Below are 23,136 nucleotides of genomic sequence, written 5' to 3'. Positions count from 1 at the left end.
TTCTCTAGATCAAAGACAAGGCCGAACAGGCCTGAGCAATATTATTGAAATAGAAAGCTACATAGTTAGACGTGAAGCCTAGTGAGAGAGATGTCATTTGGTTATTATTTAAAACTAGACTTCTGTCTCTCAAAAACAGTTTAGCACAGGCAAGGGCAATTGAGCATGTGCCAGTCCAGCCAATAATGCCCAATGATTAAAAACAGAATCATTTACCCAAAGTATGGTTCTATCTTGCCCAGTACAACTCAAATGCTCAATAAGTTATGTTGAATTATTAAGTACAAAGAACGTATTGTTAGCTTCAACAGTAAGTACCATTTCGAAGATCTGTGCCCAGCACTGCTGGGAAACACAAGCAGCAGGCTTTCCCGAGGGAGATGAGACTTGCATGACCTTGAAGACAGAATGGGCTCAGGTAGGCAGCTGCAGGAGGAAATCCAGCCAGATCAATGTGTGCCCACAGACATAGGACAGGCCTTGTATGTTTGAAGAATTTAAGCAGGTCTTATCATCCATAGCCACTATGGAGGGATCATGACTGCAACCATGGAGATACTGCACTATGTCTTCACAGTGGAAAGGAAAAGACAGACGTGTGGCCATGTGCCAAAGTCTTCCTTGAAAGAGGTGCAATGACCTCAGAGCTGACAAGACACAATAATGTAGGGAGAGCAGAGAAACTAGAGAGAGCAATGGAGAGCCAGCATATGCTTTGAGATGACTTGAAAATGAACTGGCTTTACTTAGAGTTTGGCAAATGAGAGTAAAGATGCCTTTGGGCGAGGATGAGTCACTTCACTGAACACAAGAAAATGAGTACAGCATTGGAGTTCAAGAGAATTCAATTGCAGAAGATGAGGTAGAAACTGACAAGAAAGATGGTCCTACAGAAAGGAAGAGCTCAAAGAGAGAAAAGCTGTCCGGGAATCCAGTTATGCAAACAGAGGGTATTGTGGAGAGGCAACAATGGGAAAGACAAAAGTTCCATCCACCTGAGCTCAGGTCTGAGTGGAGGTTCTATCCAGGACCACATCTTGTATTATTGAAATACTGATATAGGCAATGTGCCTTTGGACTGGAGTGAGTCTTCTTGTCTTGCCCATCATATATAGCCCTATATCCCATTGCCTATCTTCTCTCTTATTTGAAAAAAATGAGCAGTAGTAATCATAGCAGAATAATCCTTAATTTTTGACTGCTTATTACGCATCACATTTTAGGAAAATACATTTTCAAATCTATCAAAAGAAAAATATGGGCTTACAGGTTCACTTGTTTTACAGTTTCCAGATTAACAGAATAATGTTCTAGGCAAAGTATATCTGCAAAATTCACTGGGTTACATTCCCTGACAAGGAATGACAGGTACTCCTCATCATGGAGTCTCAATCAACTGTGACAAATGTCTTACTTGGGAGAATATTTTCCCAATTATGCAAATCAGTACACACATTCAAGTTAGTGGTTGTTAATTGCAGGGTGTCAGGGAATGTATAAAGTGGGAGGAGCCCTACATAACTCTTTGGATGTGTAGACATGTACTAAACCTTGACTCATTGCCACCGACAGCCGAGCCTAACCTCTGCCATCAAGATGGACTGCCACTCAGGGTTATTTGTATATTGTTTCTTTCTACCAAGCAGATAATTGCTAGGGAAAATGCCAGAATTTATGAAGCTTTCATATGGAATTTTCTTATTCTTATTTGTGTATCATGTTGAGATATATACATCATCAATTTGATCGCCAGTGTCCTTTATTAAACAAAATAGCATAATGGGTAAGCAATAAAAGATGAAAGTCTTCAGACTGAAGGAAGTTGAGCTGTAAAGAAAACTCTCAGGCAAGCAAAGTTCCAACTAAGATCAATACCAAACAAGCTATCTGGAAGAAGCGAAACCAGACAAGCCTCTTAGAAGACATTCAGACTAACCTGGGCACCAGGAAAGGACATTCTCCAGCCTGATGAGCTACCTGAAGGCTGTTCAGGGTGTTCCAGGTTCCCAATTTTGTGAGCTGTCACCCATTTGGGGTTGGGCCTTGGTGTTGCAGCTGTCTTTGAGTCATTTCTGCTCCTCTGGGTAACCCCTCACCCATATTCCTGTAATTAACCCCAACAAAACTCTTTAGTTTATCAAGATGGACTTTGGTGACATCTGTACATTGGGTTCCTTGCCTGGGTTGAATAGACTTATGTGTTGCACCTTCCCAGAAAAAAGTTGTATCACACAACACCTGTCCTGACTCACTCCCAACCCTGCTATTACTCACTCTTCCTTACAAGTCCCTTCTTACATTCATGCCTTCTTGCTTTATCTTGTGGTTCACTGATTATAACCAGGATCATCTGTGTAAACACAAGTGTAGAACTAGGCAGTGGAGCATAATGGGCTCACTCGAGTACACAACTGAAGAAAATGACTTTGCTTTATAAACAGGGCATTTATACCGCCCCTCTTATAGAATGTCACAGAAATAGGATAAAAAGAATTTCAGTGCAGATGAGAAATGCTATCTTCAGAGCACAACCTTAATAAACACAATCTCACAGCAGCTGTGGCTGCATGCACTGGGCATGCACAAGACTAGACCTGTTAACAACCAATCATGGATTGGGGAAGGGCTCATGGTCCCCTGCTCCCTACTGATGAGCTAGTCCAAAAGTTCTTCTGTCTTAAAACATGTTCCTTAAGAGAACTAGCAACTGGCCAACCCTTACCTAATGATCAGGGGCTGTTATCATATATGAAGTTGCTATATTGAGACACAATTTGTATAGCATAAAATTTGCCTATTTGAAGTACACAGTTCCATGATTTTGTTAAAGTCATCAATTTGTGCATTCATGGATACAATTAACTCTACAACATTTCTATCATTTCAAAAAGAAGCTACAAAGCAAAAAGGAAATATACACATTTCCCTCTGCACACACACCAGCTCTAAACACCAAGCATCAACTCTCTGTCTCTGCTTCATATAAATGCAATCATGTAGTGTGTAGGTTTTGATTTCTTTCACTTAGCTTAATGTCTCCAACTTTCATCTACATTATAACACATACCAGTCCATCATCCTTTTGTATTACTGCATGACATTCTATTGCCTGGACATACTAATTTTATCCAGTTATACCTGTGTACATTTGAGTTTCTGCTTTGAAGCTGTTATGAATAATATTTCCTTGAATGTCCATGAATAAGTTCTAACTGAATGTGTGTTCTATTCCTCTAAGAGTAGAATCATTAGATGATAGGATAAATCTATGTTTAACACCTTGAAGAATTACCAACTACATTCTAAAGTGGTAGCACCATTTTATGTCCCTACCAGAAATGAGGATTTCAGTTGTTCCACATCTTTATTAATAAAAGTTGTTATTTATTATAACTATGGTTTGAAGTTTATTATAACATGGGTTTGAAGTGCTATTTCATTGTGATTTGTATTTACAATTCCCTAATGGCTAATGATAATGAGCTTCTGCTAGATGTGTTTATCAGCCACTTATATATCTTCTTTGTAGACACGTCAGTTCAGTGCTTTGCACTTAGGGTGGGTTATTTAATTTTTACGATTGGATTATAAGGGCTTTTTTATATTCTGGTTGTAAATCTCTTTCTGGAAATAGGATTTGCAAATATTTTTGGCACTGTATCATTTGTAGCATGAAAACTTTAAATTCTTATCTAGTGTAGCTAATTCGTTCTTTCTTTAGTCAGTTGTGAGCTTTGGCAGCACATCTAAGAAGTTGTTGCTTAAGAAAGTCACAAATGTTTATGCTTGTCATCTTCTTAAAAATTTATAGTTTAGCTCTTTCATTTGCCCTTTGATCTCTTTGAGTTGCTTTTTGTGCATGACAATTCGTTTTTACCATGTAGATCTCCAGTAGCCCCAGCTCTATTTTTTAGAAAGATTATTCTTTTCCCCCAGCTGAACTGTCTTAGTATCTTCATTCTATCAAAATTTAAGAGCTATAAAAAGACAAACTAATAATATTTCTTCAGATTAAAAGACTCACTGAGAATTAATTAGTTAGGTGGCTATCTATACTGGATAAATTAAAGATCCTAATTTAGCATCAGTTAGACACTGGTTAAATACTTCCTACATGTTAGATTCTAGGAAAGAAAAACAAATTGGCTGTAACTTTTATCCACTCTACCTATCTAGGAAGACAGAAGAGTAAACAGTAAACACTGGTAAATATGCTGCCAGTAGTAATAAGTGAGGGCAAAATGGAAGCATAGAAATGGGAATGTTTCTCTCTGAGGTGAAAGCTGGGCTCAGTCCTAGAGAGAAGGGGCTGTCTGCAAAGAAGGGAAAAGAAGGGCAGGAAGGTCTATATGACTCCAGTTCTTGAGGGAATGGGGAGGAGAATTGTTGGTGATGAAGCAGAGGGCAAATCAGTTTGGAATAACCCTGAATACTGCTTCTGGAGTTTGAGCCACATGCTGTTATCACAGGTCTTAGTCATTGCTAAAGGACCTTAGACATAGCTAGTTCCCTGAATTTCTTGGCAGTTCTTGTACCTCTTTATGGATTTTAGCTTTGGTACAGCATGCTCCCAGATTTGCATCACCGAAAGCAAATTCTAGATTGCTTTTTTCTCACCAAACTGTGAGTCAGGTACGTACACCGCTCATTAACTAGGAAAGTCTCCACCATGCAGATCACAGCACAGCCTCAGCCTCCTTTATTATGAATGGCACATGGGTCCAAGTCAAATGGAAGCTGAGCCAATGCTTAGCTTGAGACACAATATCAATTTCAAGTACCCATTAGAAAAGAGGATAGCCCTTGAAACTCTGAGAGCACCGGGATACACCCCTAGCCCCCAGTCCTGTAATCTCACTCCTTTCGATACAGCTGAAAAGTAGCCCTCTTCAGGTGTCATGTGATAGCCCAGAAAACAGTAAAGACCATATCCTGGTAGCATCAGGACGAGCACCTACCTGTAAATCTCCCTGTCTCCTCTACAAGCTATGTCCCTAGGGACAAGAGTGATGTTCAAGAGTTCTGTTTATTGAGATGTAGGTTCTCTTCTTGTGCTTATTAAAAAGAGTCTAATTGTGCAATCAGCTGCAGTGTCCAATTTGAGCTCTGAGGGAAAAGTCTCCGTGCTGCTGTTTGTAAAACATAGCAAGAAAGTGTACCTACACTTTAAGAGAGAAAGTCCTCCTTATTACTAATTTGGGAGTAACAAAACAGTTACAGGTTGAAATACAGTCATGCTATTTACCAACAAGTTTCTTCTTGAACTGTCAGTTCTGTGCTGCACAAAATGAAGGTGGTAGGACCGACTGCCCGAAGTCAGTGTGAGGATTCGTGGGAGAGTCATGTTGAGGTTTAGCTACATAGTATAAACAAAGTGCTCCCTAAATGACCACTGTTAGAACTAGGGATGTGGTTATTTCTCATTCTTACAATGGAAATCAATAGGGATGTGGCATTGGATACATCTGTGTAGCTAGGACAAAAATAGAGAAGGGGAGAAAGATTTGGTTTTCCTCATAGTTCCAGAGATCACAGGCCTCACTAGCCAGACCATCATGGTGGCTGGTGCGTGTAGGGGAGAAGGCTGTTCACCTCATGGTTGACAGCATGTAGAGAGAAGAAGGATTGGGGACCAGGTATAGAACTTCAAGGGTTTGTCTCCAGTGACCTACTCCCTGTACCTAGGCCCTACTTTCAAATGTGTTCAGATCCTCCCAAAATTGTGCCACCAGCTAGGGACCAAGAATTAAATACATGAGCCTGTGTGGACATTTCATATTTAAATGACAACAGATGCAACACACTGAAAATATACACATGTTTTCCTCTGTGAGTAAAAGCTTCAGAACTGAGCCCAGGTCCAAACTACATTACTGATTCTGCAGGCTCCAGCCACATGGCTCCACAGGGGACGCCATCCATATGGGTCTGCAAAGTCACCTTAAGCAACATGCTGTAAATTCTGAGGACATTGTACTGATCTCAGTTCAAATTATACCCTTCACACACCGTTTGGAATTCAGCTGAATTTGTTGGTGGTGATTTGTATGCTCTAGCTTTAGCTAAAGTCATGGTTTCTCAAGAAAGAAAAATATCTCAGGTTGTAATTATTCCATATGAAATGGACATGGGCTACATAATTAGGGAAGAGATACATTAGCCAAAAATCACAATGCTAAACAGGAAGATGATGTTTAACTAGCCTTTGCAGCAGGTAACATTAGCAGCTCCCCAAGCCTCTTTTCCAGAACTGCTCACTTGAAAATCATCCAGGAGTGTTGTGGCGTTTTCTTAAATATTTAATTTACCTGCCTGCAAAGAAAGCCATTCCCTCTCTTCATCTTTTTTCCTTTGAGCTATAGAATTCTGCTTTTACCATATCGACATTCAAAATCCTATCTTGTCAAAAGAATTGGTTGGTTTTATAAAGAAGCTTATTGTTTTTCCTGGGGTCTCTAACTATAAACTACTGTCTGACACAGAAGACAGCCTTGTTTGCTTGTATGATTGAAGGATGGGATGAGTTGGAGAAGAAATTGTATGCTTTGTGGCTAAGTCTCAGTGAGAGGTAGTCAGGCCGATGGAACCCCGAGACTGAGCACATGTAGAAAGAGGATTAGGGGAAGATGTGGTATGTGGGGAGGCTAGCTATGACCTGAAACTGATGTTTCAGGAGCCTGACATTCAATACAATATTGTAAAAATAGAGGTTTGGCCTTAAAGTCCATTCTCTTTAGGAAAGCCCAGAGGTGCTTTGTGAAGCATAAATCTATATTACAACAGGGAATTGGAAGGTTCCGTGACATCCCAGGGAGTCCTAGTACCAGAGACCAGATGGCAGGAGTTGGGACTTTAGTCCCTAAAGGAATCAAGGAGAAAGCTAAGACCACATCTCCTGATAAAGCAGGAAGAATGACCATTAGGGGATCTAAAGAAGCAACCAAAGACACTAGGTCAAAAGTGAGGAAGAAGCCAGCACTGAGATACAAGGGCAGAAAAGGCCACACTGCCAGATCAATGCTCCCTAGCCACTGAGGTACCACTTGGAGGACCTAACCAGAGCCAGTATGAACCCAAACCTAGAACAGGTCATATATAAGTATCAGCCTTGGTACTGTGGTACTGTTGACATTTTAAGCACTTACTTTTTTTTTTTTTTTTTTTTTTTTTTTGCAGTGGCAAACTGCTCCATTCCCTGTGGAGTATTTAGAAGCATGTCTAGACTTTAGACATTAATTAACCTCCAGTAATAAAATTAAAAATGTCTCCAGTCCTTGTTAAATATCCCCGTGAGTTCCTTTGATTGAATCTAGTAAGTGGGCATAGCTGCCCAAGTTCAGTAGCCCAAGGTGAAGAGCCATGCAGAGCCATATCACTTCGTGCTTGTTTGTCACTGTTGTCTTCACATTGTCCCTATCTGAGCTTCCCAGAGTTTCCTTCTAGTTGTTAAACATCAAGTCTTTTCTGGTCATGTTTGACATTTGTCTAATTTATTCTACAAGAAGGGTTGGGTTAGGAAATACCAGTGTCTACCCTAAAAGTAGTAAGATGCCTGCATAGTCCCTATGGGATGATGGGCCTTGCTCTGTATCCATTTACTCTAACTAGATAGTTACCCTATTCAAAAGAAGTACCATGGCAAGGCCCAAATTTTAACTAGGATCTATAGTAAATCTATATTACAAATATAGTAAATGTCACCCTTGGTTAAGTAAATCTATGATACTGGTTTCTAGTCAATGTCTGCATCTGGGATGTCAGCCAGAACACTGTGGAAAGTCAGTAACTTTAAAAATACTACCCTTGCTAGTTGGGCATTAATGCTTGCAAAGGCAAGGATCAGATGATGACATTGGTGACAATCTAGATCTTTCTACCTATTGCAATCACACATGACCTCAGTTTCTCTCAACTGGCTATCACTAGACAGAAATGTCATGTCAAGATTACATTGAGTTGAATGTAGTGACCCACAGCTATAATCTGAGCACTTAGGAAGCTGGTGTAGGAAGACTGACATGAGTTCAAGGCCAGCCTGGACCATAGACTAAATTCTAAGCCTAGACTAGAGAAATACCCTTCCTAAAATAATCACATTCATGCATACACACATATACAGACAGTCCTCTCGAAAACCTTGACAGCACTCACATCCTTGTTGGCTGGGGTGTTCTGGGTAGTGTTCATCAGCATCTGTCATGTGAATTACTGGTACATGGGAGGCAGTCAATCAGGTTCACTGAGCAGAGCATCATAAAATTTACTTAGCTTGCCTTCCTTGGGCAAGCCTGAACCAAAGATAGCAAGATATGGTTTCATATCTTCCCCTCTGTGAGGAAAAGTGGTTACTTTTGTTAGATTGAGGAAAGTATAATTTATTCATTTCAACATTAACAGAGGGATCTCTGTAGATTATATAGTGCTGCTGAGGCAAATACTACTCATATTTTAACCGTAGGATTAGTTGTCTTCTTCCTAGCCTATGTTACATTGGGGAAAGTCTAGGATATGTACATGGAGTGGGGATAGGGTGGGACAGGTTTCACTTGTGATAGTTTTAGGATACTGGCAGAAATTAGGGACAGATCTAGTCTGTTCAAGACATTGTTGGCTGAATGGAACCCTACTAGTAAAATATTGTCTGGGATGTTAGGTAAAACATTTCAACTTACAAGGTATATTGAAGGGCTCAATATTCACTTTCATCCCCCCCCCACACACACACACCTTATCTTTTTTTTTTTTTTTGACTTTTCGAAACAGGGTTTTTTTGTGTAGCTTTGGAGCCTATCCTGGCACTTGCTCTGGAGACCAGGCTGGCCTCGAACTCACAGAGATCTACCTGCCTCTGCCTCCCGAGTGCTGGGATTAAAGGCGTGCACCACCAACACCTGGCCCCCAACCTTATCTTAATCATTAGTTTTGTGTGTAAGAAATTTTAAGATAGTATAGAACTTTATTGTCAAAACATAATATTATGCTAAAGTATTTTTATGGAGCTATAAATCAGGTCATTGATTCATTCCAAGATCTTGTAAAGCTATAGAAATTATTGAGAGAAGTGTCATTTGGCCAAGTTTTAGTAACAGTCATGGCAAAAATTGATAAAAAAAAAATCAAAGGCTCTTTACATGCTACCATCCCCCCTCACGTATATTTCTCATTAAATTCATTATGAATTTATGAGGTCATTTATTGCTTCCATTTTTTGTAAATAAAGAAACAAAGATACAGAAAGCCACCTGCCTGCTGTCATCCATGGATTAGCCAACATTCAAGCCCAGACAGACAGATGGTCCACATGAATCATAATTATATCATTTTATTTTTCTTGTATGTGAGCCAAAGGAGGCTATTTCTATACTTTTACTTTTGCTCTTATTTAACATTTATACCACCTCTGTCACTGTGATTTTATATATAAATACATACATTTTATGTATACATAAATTACCATACAATTTTATGTATACAATTTTGTGTGTATAATAAATACAGAAATCCTACTGTTCTCATAATACATAAATGCCCTGGTACAAATTTGCATTTCACTAGAGTGTGCTTAGTAATGTGTTTAGAGCAATAGCACACTGCAGGTAAATTCACAAAATGACTCAGGTCTCTCTCACGGGATCTAGGGCCAAGAGCACCCTAACCAACCCTACCAACGTTTTCTTTAGACAGAGATATTAGATTAGCCAATTAAATGTTGGTCTAGAGCAGTAGCATGCAAGCTGTTGAAGCAATGGCAGAAGGGGAGCCAGGGAAGCAGGAGGCTAGCAAATTCACCCCTACAAATAAACCTGACTGGCAACTCAGTGGCTCTTCATCTGCCTCTTGTCCTTATGCCTATGAGGAAAACAAAGGCCAGGAGAACCAGATATATCCTGAAATTCACCTTTCAGGACCCCCATTCTCTTCCTTGACACAGAATCTTAAAGTTCTAGAGGTGGGGATGAGTGCCCTTTAGCAGAGGGTACCTATATTGTCAAAGGATGCTGGACTGCTTCTTAGAAGGATGAGGAGGAGAAAGGACCAGGAGGTGGAGGAGGGGGATTTGTTTTATTTTTAAGAATTGGGGGGTCCCCACATTGGATTTCTTGGAGTTGGAGTTATAAGCAGTTATCAGCTGCCTGATGTGAGTACTGGGAATCGAACTCACGTCCTTTTCAAGAACAGTGCACACTCTTAATTGCTGAACGATCCCTCTAGCCTTGACACTGGACTTGTAATTCTTTAAGCAGTGTCTAGGGAGGAAGACTATCTGTGGCAGCATATAGCTGCAGGCTGTCAGTTTGGAGTATCCTCCATGGAGATAGCTCAAGGAATTCCTCAGAATATGCAGCAGTTTGACCTGAGAGGCCTTCCCTTCAGTATCAAGATGAGTGTGCATATTTTTAAGGGCATGCTCTTTGCACTCCCTTTAAGTAAATATATGGACTTAAAAACACAGAGGCACAACTTGACTTTGTGATTCACAATAAACAACCCTGTGCCAACACCCCTCAGCCCTGAAGCAAAAGCACAGAAGTCCACACTCCCTGAGCCCCAGCATCACATTAGTCAGTGGGGAGGGTTAGAATAAGTGGCCATATGAACTCGCTGTTCAAAATCTATCTACAGGTAGGAACAGCTCCTCTGGGTCTATTTTGATTTACAGGAATCCCAAATGAAGCCCTTCTCTCAAAGCCATTTGATTGCTTCCTGCACTTTGAGCAGCTCTTCATTATTCATCCTCTTGCCCTTATTTACATATGTTTGCTTTGTGTGGGCTCTGGGATCTCGGGAGGATGTTAGCAACTCCACTGGTGAATATTTTTAGCATTTTCAATGTAGCTCTCCTTGTTCACAGTGTCTTATTTGTATTTCTGTGCCTGCCACTGACAAGTATCCTTTACAAACATCTGCAGGTTGGGGACTTGGGGGCGGGGCCCAGCCAAGGGAACTAGGGTAATAAATGAACTGCACAGTTCAGGGTTCAAGTTCCCCAAATCCAGCCTTGTCGATCAATTTTAGATGATGACGTCTCCTGAACAGAATCTGTTAGGGAGAGAGGAGACTTGGGACTGGCAGAGCAGACTGAGTAAGCTGGAACTTTACTCTGTCTAGGTATTCAGTGAGAAGATAAAAGGAGACTGGGTATGACCGCCCATGTCATACATTGAGCTACAAAGGTTGGGAATGGAATAGACCCCAGAAAACAGGCAGGAAATGCAGGGATCATCTTACAGAATTGAAGAGCAATTTACCTACTTAAATCTTCATTAGACCAAGGTTTGGAAGCATTCACAAGTTAGCATTACATGGCATCCTCTCTCTGCGGTATGCTCTTAGATCCATGGACCAAAAGCCTGCAGACAAAACCTCCAGTGCCACAGAAACAAACATGAGGCTCAAAGACTGGTGAATGGCACAACACCTGCTGGCTGGCCCTTTGGCCCTTCACCTTAGCGAGTGCTCTTAAGACTCATGAATAAGTATCACTTGACAGATGAGAGGGTGAGACACCCTGGTTTGGCAGGCACTGGGCAAGGGAAGCTTTCTGGAAACTCTTTGGAGTCGGGTTGAACTGTGGTGAGTGGCAGAGTGAGTCAAGCAGTCAACCCCCTGGGGCAGGAAGTCATTGTGCTTTCTTAGAAAAGTCACCCACATTTTGTATCTCCAGTTCTTGGCATGTGAAATCACCCCCTCCAAAAAAAAGGAAAATGAGTCTTTCAGCTATTTGCTGCAATCGTGGAGTCTAGGGGTGTTTATTCTTTTTCTGAAGAATTTCCGGAGTCCTAGACCTTAAAACTAATAGCAAGTTAATGTGTAATGTGGCCGTCTTATTGCAAACAGTCTTGAGAACTGTCTGTGTGTGTGCACACACACACTCACACACAAACATACAAAAACACAAACACACACACACACACACACACACACACACACACACACACACACGTGAAATGGCACTAGGCTTAGTGGTCAGAGTAGAACAAAACAAACCTGTAATCTGTGACATTGATGACATTCAGTCTTAAGTCAGAAATGTCTGTCTGTCTGACTATGTGTGTCTGTGTGTGGTATGTGTGTGGGGGAGCTGTGTGTGTGAGGGGTGTGTGTGTGTGTGTGTGTGTGTGTGTGTGTGTGTGTGTGTGTGTGTAGGGGGGAGGGAGGGAGAGTAAAGAAAAGAGACAGAATGTCTTCATGAAATTGGCTGCTATAATCTTGGGGGACTCATTGACATGTCATGGAAGATACAATTTGTTGCTTCTGAAGAAACATTCACTAATGGATACTCATTTGAGGTATTGCCCTTTCTAGAAGCCTTGTTACTTTAAGCCAGTGAGTAACTCCGGCCTGTCTTCCTCACTGCACTCATAAACTAGCGTCAATCTGAGAAGGAATTGTCTAAAGCATCATTTGAGAGTCAAAATCCCCTGTGGGTGACCCATGTGATAGCACTACAGTCACTTGATGTGTGATATTTACAATTAATGCTCTCTCCTTTTTAGCCAACAGTTATGCAGCTTTGTTTTCCAATTATGGAAACAGAGAATGAGTGTTCACACTTAGGTATTGTTTCTACTGCCTTGGAAAATGAAGATCTATGAAAAGAGAGGAACCCTCATTGGCCCCTGGCTTTCAACCAGTCTTCCCAGGTCAGCTGTTACCTTGGCTTACTTGAGGGAGAATCAGGAAGTACATATCTTTGATTGAGGATAGTAAATAACAACTAGAGTCAACATCTTCTTCTCCAGAAATCGTACTGATTTGATGAAGTGATGACAAAGAAAAGCCTCTAATTCCAACTGAACTTTGTGGCTTCATTGCCTACTGGGTCACTCTGAAAGCCAAGTGTTGTGTTTGGCTGGTGCATTCTCCTTCAGAGGTAGCTACCAAGGCTACCTGCAGAGGACGCAATGGTAAAGATCCAGGGAGTGCCTCAGCAGCCAACCGTAAAAAGTTGGCTCTGTGGTAATTCCATCTGGCCCAGTCAGGAAGTTCACAGAGTGCTGGCTAGTAGCAGGTTTCCCCTGATGTGTGGCTCACTCACACCTTAGCCTGCTACTCTTTGAATAAATGCCAAATCGAGCCCTTGGCATAGCAGCCTCAGACAGAGAAAACTAAACCTGTACACTCAACCTGCAAGGCAGAGGTCTCGGCATTTTCAACACTTCTCTACTCTGTAAGTAACACTTTTAGGACAATTTTTACTTTCATTTAAAGAAGGTTTTTGTTTCTGGTTAGGCTGCTTTCTATTGATATAACAAAATACCCAAGGCTAGATAGTAGTTAAAGAAGAAAGGTTTATGTAGCCCATAGTTCTGGTGGTTCAAGAAACAAACACTGACATCTTCGTGGCTCTGGGGAGAAGCTGCTTGACTGCTTCATGATGGAAGTCACATGGTAAGACAGAACAGAAGGTGGCAGGGGGCAGGCCTACTCTTTGTAGCAAACAACCGTCTTGGAAGCTGACAAGGGTCCCCTAAGAACTGTGCTAGTCCCCTCTCACAGCAGTACCCTACGTGGCACAGTTACCTTGCACTGAGTCTCACATCATAAATGTTGAAGGGACACTAGCCTGCTCAAGCATGTGGCTCTGGCAGGCCTTGCCCTTTCTTGCCCATTCCCTCAGCCTTGCTAAAAACATTAGATTACATTCCTGAAGCTCGTCACCAAGGTCTATTCCCTTATTTGACCAATTCCTCCTCCTGAGGCTGACTACTAGAGTCCAGCAATCAGAAGCCCCCTTTGACTCACCTATTTTACATGCCCAATTAAAATTAAACTCTTCATCCTAACACAGAGTTTCCCCCTTTACCTTCATGAACTGTCATTTGTCCATGTGCCAAGTCTATCCAGAGGCAGTCCTTCGTCCCTTTGGAACAAACACCCCTGTCCCCAAAGTTGTTCCCTTTACTTCCCCCTTGTCCTCTATTCCCTCTATCTTTGCATCCTAGGTGATTCTAACACAGACCTCCCCTATTTCTCTTCTTAAAATTACACCTGCAGGGTCATTTGCTGCTGTTTTATTGCCTGAGTCAGAAAGCAGCCACTTTAACTTTTCTTCCCCAGTTAATAAAGGATCTCACTGTGAAAACAGGTTTTGGGGTGTGGTTTATACCTAATCCAGGGTCTGGGAGGGAGCCTCCGGTATGCGGAAGCCCTCTTCAGAGGTTTCTTGCAGTATGACCAAATTAGTGGACAGTCTTCCAACACATAGACCCTCAAGGGGTACTAGACATCTACATCCAAACCACAGGAGAATGAATTTGAGAGAACTCTTTTCCAGCCTCTCCCCAAGTGCTGAAGATAGGAAGAAAGGACAGCATTGCATGCAGAGATGTGTATGGAAGACATGTGACACACAGCACACTCGTTTTCTGGACTGGGTGACCAAACACAGTGACATCTTTCCTTGAGACTGAATTGATATTCGTACCTTCCTGCCCATGTCTTCCTCAGCAAAAATCCTACCCGATATCCAAACTTGTCAATGGGGCATGGAAATATTTCAAACATCTGTTTGACAAAGTTCTCCTACTGTGATCCTAGCAATTGATTGAAGAGGGAAGGCCCACCCTGAACGTGGGCAGTGCCATCCCCTGGGCTAGGGTCCTGGACTAAGGAGAGAGAGGAACGTATGCCCCCATTCATCTCCCTCTGTTTCTCGTTACCAAGTCCTGAGGGAGTGAGAGTCCCAGGCACATGGCCCTGCTGATGTACCTTCCCCACCCAAACCAATCTTCCTTCCCTAAGTCGATGCTTGCCAGGTATTTGGTCACAGCAGCAAGAAACATAACTAATACAGTCCCCAACTGTTGGATTTTATGGGCCTGTGGAAATCTTATCTGGCAATAGAGCTCTTTTTTAGAGGACACTTGACAATTGCAAAATCTAAAGTTACAGCCAAATGAGGAGAAGGTGCCAGGTCAGAACATGTAAAACTGAAGTGTCTAGGTGACAGCTGTGAAATACTCTCCTTGGATCAGCACAAATTGAGCATACAAGAGCTATATAAAAATGACTGTCACGGGCAGTGAGATGGCTCAGCTTGCCACCAGGTCTCGGGCCCGAGTTCTATTCCCAGGACCCACATGATAGAAAAGCAAGACTCCCACACATTGTCTTGTGACCTTCACATGTATACTGGGGCACATGGACGGACACACACACACACACACACACACACACACACACACACACACACACACACACACAATTAAACTAATAAATATTTTCAAATGACTGGTTTCCTTAGTGATTTCAAGTCTCACATGCTCCATGCCTTTGGAGGACTAAGTGTGTGTGTGTGTGTGTGTGTGTGTGTGTGTGTGTGTGTGTGTGTGTAGGTCCTTCAGATATCTAGTGCATCTTTTTCTATCACTGCAGACGATGCTCCAGCCTCTATGGGTTAGACCTACCTGTTTATTGGGATGGTTGCTCTGGACTAAGCTGCACTGTAAAGCTGCTGTTTTTGGAATGCAAAGCCTCTATCTTAAGTGTCACTTAACAATGCTCAAAGCTAGGAGTTGAGTTCCCTGGTTCCAACACAGGCCTAGACACTGCCGTTCTAGTTTATGAATTCTGATTGTCCCCCTGCTCAGAGAATATTGAAGGTCTGGGCCAGTTTGACAAATACAGACCAAAGTATCCAAAGATCCTGGTGCTGAAAATTTTTCAGCTCAAATTACATGGCTAATATGTCCTTACCACTTCGCCTTGTAGTATCCCTCTTCTATTTCTTCTAGAAAATGACTGCAAATATCATCTAGCTGTTGTAAAATGTTAACATTCTCAAGTAGAAGGAGATCTGTAACAATTGAAGTATTTAAGACTAAAGAGCTTCCCAGAGTTGGGACAGTTCTGAAGCCTATTCCCATTATTCGCATGTCTGAATCAATTGTCAATTTCATAAATCTCAGAGTATTATAATAACCCTCATTTTTCTCTTGAGCCTGAATTTTTTTAATGACTACTATTGTGTTTAAATAACATTTGGATAAAAAAAAATCCTTCTCAAGTGGTATATTATATGAAATGCCACGGACTTTTGGTGGCTCTTTCCAAGTGTCTATCTTCATGACATGTTACTAATGGTTTCAGAGAAATCCATTTTCTTAAACATGTTCCCAAAAGACTCAGATGGAGCTGAAAATTCCTTGACCTAGTGATGTGGTTGCTATGCTATCATCATGCCATGGTGCTTTTGGACTGACACTTCTATACTCCTGTGCTAACATGAAGTACATGGACCATATGGTACATGACACCTGAGAATGATAACAGACAATTTTGTTGCTGGTTATTGTTACCATCTACTAACTTTTTATTAACACAGTCCTCTACCTATAAAAAAAGTATACTATGCCAACAGTTGCCTGGTAGATCTCAGGTTCACTGTGTCTCTCGGTTACATCACTACGCCATAGTTGTGATGGCCCCATGCTCTCTAGGTTCATGTAGGTATATTCTCTGGTGTCATTACAGGTGGAACCACCCAGCAACACATTTCTCAGAACACTTGCTTGTTCTTAAAAACCATGTGACTGCAATAGTGCTGCTTAGAGATGAGGAGTAGGCAAGGAGTGCCCTGCTGTTTCATTTCAATTATCGACACCCTTGAGAAGACCATAAGCTGATGTTTGCCATTCTGACCACTGGTTTTGTGAGATCCTTCCAGATTGTTCTTCCTAATTGGATCTCCCTTTTCAGGTTTGCCTGGGTAATTCCTAAGACGCATGTCAAACAAATCATTTCCACAATAGTTTCTTCTGGCTGAGAGTGAAGTTCAATTCTATTTTGAAAACGTTCTAATGACCCTGGCCATTTTTCTGAAGAGAACATTTCTCCCTCTGGATTTAAAAAAAAAAAATCTTTCAAGTCACAGTTAGAAGACTGATTTACTTTTCCTATTCATAAGAATGGCTGTGGATTTAAAGCTAATTAGAGTTGCAACACTATCTGATGTCTGAATCAGGAAGCTGTGATGTGGCACCCTGCAGACCCTTCTTTACAATAGTTCTTCAAATTTCACAGGTGCCTTTTCTGCAAAGATTTTTATGTTGTTCACCATCATCGTCATTATTTATATGTATTTATATAAATATATGTATTTATATTTATATGTGTAACACAGTGGGAAAGGTGTGTGCATGCTGCAGGAGGTCAGAGGAGAAATTTGTGGAGTTGTTTCTCTCTTTCCACCTTTATGTTGGTTCCTGAGATTGAACTCAGGTCATCGGGTTTGGATAACAAGCACTTTACCTGCTGAGTCATCCAACCATCTAGACAAATTTTACAAGTATCTTTGTGTCTACTGTACAAAGAAATGTTAAAGATATTTTTATACTTAGATCCCTAAAGAGATGCTAGCTTCTGGTTTTCTGCCTTCACTCTGTCCAAGAACTGCTGTGAGTTTTCAGAACAGGACCCAAGTCATAGCCTGATAATGACCCCCATTGGTGTTTTCCCCACAAGATCCAAGGCTGACTTCAGCTTCTCACACGGTTCTTTCCCCATGACTTTGAAATCATATGTGTTTTCACTCTTTTTTGAATGAATTGCTGTTCTCCTGGGACCCCTGGGAAGGCAGGTTTATTTCTACCTTGAGCCCTTTGCAATCTTTTGACCCACTGCATGGAATTCTGTTTCCCAAGGTTTTGCCTAGCTCAAGGCACAGTTCACCTTCTCAAACAAACTGACTGCAAACATTATTTTAGAAATTAATTACATAGAACATTTGAGCACAGCCTCCAACTCCTAAGGAACTATGCTGATATGAGCACAGCCTCTGCTCATTTCTTTTCCTAACAAAATTACGTAGGAGAAAGGGAGGCAGAAAGGAACTACCAACAGCCCACATGCTGGGAAATGAGCTCCTGAATAATTAGAACTCCTTAGATTTCTGCTAGTCTTTTTTAGTTTTTTTTTTTTTTTCCTAGAATTCTCAAGTCCATCCTTAGGAATGATGAAAACCAGCAAGAAAATAATCAACAGTGCCTTGTTGATTTATTCTTAATTCTCTAGGAAGAAAAATTAAGTTAATCCAGTTAACAATTCAGATAAAAATCAGTATGAAAATTGCCTGGAATTGAATGATATTCTTTAATTGAAATGCCCCCAACCCATGGAAAGATGATACCATTTAATCTGGTATCATCATATTCTGTTTTATGTGATTAAAGATACCTGCCATGAATGAGATCTTGTGTTTTTTTTTTGTTTTGTTTTTTGGGTTTTTTTTTTTTTAATGCCAATGTATTCCCCAAAGTTCTGGCATATTGTCAGCTTAGCATGATAAGTTAGATTCCAGAAATCTGATTCCCTTGCTTTCACAGCCTTTGGTACATGGTGAAGTTGTGACATATTCACTCACTCATTGCATGCCTACTATGCATTGCCGGTGCTGTAGGTGCAGAATGAGACACTTCGTCACGGGGTTGAGATTTCTCAAGACCTTTCCCCATAGCCAGCATACTGAAAAGGGCAATTCCATTTTTAAATTCTGGAGGATTTCCATATTGAAATGTGGCTTGGAGACACAAAAAGGTCACTAGTTTGCTGCAAAAATAAAGTTGCTCATAATTAAATGTGAAGTGGGAAGAAAGCTGAAAATGAAAAACAAGCAAGACTTGGCTTAGGTCCCCACATTGGTATATTCACTGTTTACTTGTAAATTCATAAATTATGCTAGATTTTTATCTTGCCTCCTAAGCACAAAAATAATATGAGAGAATTAAACATAGCTGCATCATTTTAAATGCACACACTCATCTCTTATAAGACATGGAATATGACATTTTTGCTCAGGAAACCCTCTAACCCTTAAGGCAAATTTCTTATCAGCTACAGCTTTAGCATGAGAAATAAATAGTAAGTGGCCTATCAAAGTTATCTGATCATGTACAATTGGTAAGGATTTTTCCCATTCCCTAGGCTGCCACTTTGCTTAAATGATGGCATCCTTTTCTATACAGGAGGATTTAGCTAAAGGTGCCTACTATTCATTATTTGTTTTAATGCCTATGCTATCTGTGTCCTATTCAGAAAATCCTTCCTTGTGCCAATGAGTTCAGGCCTATTCCCTACTTTCTATTCTCCCAGATTCAGGATATCTGGTCTTATGTTAAGGTCATTGATCCATTTGGAGTTGAGTTTTATGCAGGGTGATAGTTATTGATCTATATGTATGTAGCCATTCAGTTTGTCCATCAACATTTATTGAAGACACTGTAATTCCTCCCATGTATATCTCTGGTTGTGTGTGTGTGTGTGTGTGTGTGTGTGTGTGTGTGTGTGTGTGTGTGTTGTTTTGGTATTTTTGGCTTATTGGCTTTTGTTTATTTGGGGGTTTGTTGTTTTGATTTTTATTGTTTGTTTCTGTTTTTTGAGAGAGAAGTGAAAGAACATAAAATTGGCTGGGTGTGAAGGTGGGAAGGATCTGGGAGGAGTTAGGGGAGAAGAAGGAATATTGTTGAAATACATTATATAAAAATAAATAAAAGGTATCCTATGAGACTGAGATGCTATTGTGAAGAGGGCTCATGTTTAAGAGTCTTCTCCACACTCACACATCAATGTATTTACCTACATCTATAACTCCTTGTGAAGCAAGATTGACATCAAAGTGGGACCTTTCTGGAGCTGCAGGGTTTTCCATGGGTCCTATTCTCCTCTTCCTATAGGACTTGATAAACTCTCTGGCAGTTTAGCTCCCAGGCTGTGAATTACCACTAGAGGTTGCTATCTCAGCCTCCTTCTGTTTAATTCATTGCACGGATTGTTTTACATGATCAGAAAATTTAGTTAAGTCTCCTTGGGGCCATGAGGACTTGACAATATCTTCTGAGAGCTTAGATTTGCTTAATTCTGAATACCCTAAACTGATTATGTCTGTGATGAAATGAAAAGCTTTCAAGAAGCTGTAATAAAAATGAGAGGGAATCACAGTCATTGAAAATTAGAGTCTTAAAGATAGGCATCTCGATTCCCATTCTCCTTTCATCTACACAGTAACTCATCCAAGGCTAAGATACCATACTTTACAGAAATATAAGTAAAAGTGATAGTGAATCAATGCCTGGAGTTCATATGCCATCACTCCATGCTGGTACTTTCCACACCAATCATTTTCTAACTACAAAGTATCCCATTCCTTTGATGAAGTAGTCATCATTTCATTTTTGCCTCTGATTCTTGTTAGAATGGGTGTAGCTTCCTGTTGGTAGGTGGAGTAGACCATGGAATAATAAGTGTTTTGCCCAAGAATAGGCAATCATTCCATGAAAACTCTGAGACTCCAATCTAGATGAGCATCAAAGCAATTTTGATTGTGCTTTGTAGGAGGTGTTGGAAGGCACAACCCTACAGTACATTCACTCCTAATCTATACTGTGTCTAATCAAGGAGCCAACGGAAGAGCCATGGCTCTTCACTCCTTGCCAATTCCAAAGCACACTGACTGCTCAGGGCTAAGATTCTTCAAATGCAATGTTGTATGCTTACTTTCTGTTGTATCTGCCTTTCAATTTGTCTGTGCCAATTGCCTTTGTGTATAAGCCCATGGAACACAGTACAGTAAGAAGAGGTTGTTATTTTTATGAAAGCTAAAGTGAGTACTGTAGGGATAATCACTAAGGAATTGTGACCAAATTTTTTCTCTTTTAAATTAATTTCATGCATGACAATTTTAAAAGACTAAGAAGATGAAGATAAAAAGCTAAATGGTTTAGCAAAGGTCTTTATGGATCCACTGTAGACTTGAAACTCATGACTGAGAGTTGTAGACAGTGTGTTTCAAAAGTGGCTTATGGAAGAAAGGCAATGCAGAGTTCCAAGCATTCAACCACAGAAACAATCTTTGCCTTTCCTTCTTCATGCCCTCCAGCAGAATAAGAGCAGATGAACTTGCATGCATGTATTTTACACCAGAGTGACACCATAAAACTGTACTGTTTTTCACTGCTTATTTTTCTTTAAAATAACGTTTATTACTTATTAGTTCATGATTTCACTCATGTCAGATAATTTAGTTTTACCATCTGGTGTCATCAAGTTCTTAGGTCAAACATCTTGAATTCCAGATCCGAACATACCTGCTATCTGTGACCTTGGGCATCTGCACTGTTCTGTTTCTTTATGAAATGGTGGTGACTGTACCCACCCCATAAGCCTGTAAGGATGATTGAATGAAGTAAGGCACATTAAGATAGTATTTAGCAATACGATAGTCCTTTCTAACATCGAAGAAGTGTCCTCCAGAGTCACATTGTTAAATGCTCAGTCCTCAACCTCTGATGCTGTTGGGAGACTATGGGATTTTTTTTATTGATTTTTATTGTATGTGCATTGGTGTTTTGTGTGCATGTATGTCTGTGTCAGGGTGTCAGATCTTGGAGTTACAGATAGTTGTGAACTGCCATGTGGGTGCTGGGAATTGAACCTGGGTCCACTGGAAGAACATCCAATGCTCTTAACCACTGAGCTATCCCTCAAGGCCCTGACTGTGAGTCTTTTAAGAAATGGAGTTTGGGTCTACCACAAGATCCAGCAATTCCACTCTTAGGCATATACCCCAAAGAAGCACATTCATACAACAAGGACATCTGTTCAACAATGTACATTGCAGCATTATTTGTAATAGCCAGAACCTGGAAGCAACCTAGATGCCCCTCAACTGAAGAAAGGACAGAGAAAATGTGGTACGTTTACACAATGGAGTACTACTCAGTGGAAGAAAAAAAAACAATGGAAAAAATTTTTAAAAAGAAATGGAATTTGGTGAAAGGAAGTTAGGTCACTAGAGGAATTCTCTTGTAGGTGGTGGTGGGACCTCAGCCCTTTTCTCTACTTTATTATTGGATGCTGTGAGGTGCACCTCTTCCTCTGCCATTCATTCCCCAACATGACATACTATTGCTGCTTTGCCATGGGGTCCAAAAGCAATGGGCTCACTGACCATGGGCTGAAGCCTCCCAAACTGTGAGTCAGAATCAACATCTCCTCTTTATAAGATTGCTAGGAATTTTATCACAGTGTTGTGAGTCTGACTAATATCCCTTAATAAATAATATCAGCTTATATATTTTGTATTATCATAGCAGAAATTTTGTTTCATGTGTATTAGCCCACTCAACCTGTCATAACAAGATGCCCAATACAGGGTTATTTAACAATAGAAATTTGTTATGGTTCTTGAGGCTTCTGGCTGAGAAATAAGTCATAGGGCTTTAGGGAAAGAAGACAAATAAACAATGTGATGATAATGAGCTAGAAACATAGTTCATAGAGTTTTACGTAAGATTAAGTTCCATGAGATATAATAGCACTCATATATTGGGTGTTCAAGATGATATCCTAGTTACCATGCCAAGTGTTTAATAGCAAGTTTTTCAATTTAATATTTCAAAAAATATGAAGTTAAGTACTGTTATAATGAACATTTTTAGGATTACAAAGGTTAGGTGTAGTAGTGGTTAACTTTAATTATCAGTTTGGTGTAATCTAGAGCTAAGTGATGGGTTATCTACATTAGGTTGGCCTGATTGCATGTCTGCGAAGACTGTTTTAAGAGATAAAGGAAGATCCAGTTCGTTGTGAGAGGTACCATTCCCTAGGTTGTCTAAAAGTGGAGAAACCAAGCAAGGGAGCATGTGTGCGTTCATTTCCATCTGCCCTTGATGGTGGATGTAATGTGACTAGCTGTTTGAAATTCCTGTCTTGACCTCCCCACAATCGTGTACTGTAATCTGGAATCATTGATGAAATAAACCTCTGTCTACTCTATGTTACTTTTGGTCAGGGTATTTCATCACAGCAACAGAACTAAAAGCACAGGAGTTGTGCTTTTGTAGCTGTGAAGTGAGCAAGTGAAGATGAAGTCAGATCCGGATGATTCTAAAAGTGGATTCTCATCACCACGGTGCATTCTGCATTTTTGCCTGGTGAACAAAGGGACTAAATAAATCTCTATGAGCCACAGCATACTTAGTAGGAAAAGTTACCGCTGAGCTCTCGAAGGGAACACAGAGGTTATCCAGATGGAGAAGGAAAAGGCAGCACACAGGAAGCCCAGGAGGAGTGGAAAAACTTGGTGTACTCAGGAGTGAACAGCAGGATGCCCAAGAAGGAGTCTCTCTGATGAGAGCA

General features: G+C 40.7%; 1 protein-coding gene across 1 annotated transcript in view; it reads left to right on the top strand.

The window, feature by feature from the left end:
* Positions 1–23,136, top strand: part of Kcnb2 (potassium voltage-gated channel subfamily B member 2) — a 381,513-nt gene that overhangs the window by 207,979 nt on the left and 150,398 nt on the right. The gene's annotated exons all lie outside the window — the stretch shown is intronic.

Source organism: Cricetulus griseus, chromosome 2 (assembly GCF_003668045.3).
Source record: "Cricetulus griseus strain 17A/GY chromosome 2, alternate assembly CriGri-PICRH-1.0, whole genome shotgun sequence".
Classification (NCBI taxonomy): domain Eukaryota; kingdom Metazoa; phylum Chordata; class Mammalia; order Rodentia; family Cricetidae; genus Cricetulus; species Cricetulus griseus.
The sequence above is the reverse complement of the archived record's forward strand: the minus strand, read 5'-3'. Positions and strand labels throughout refer to the sequence as shown.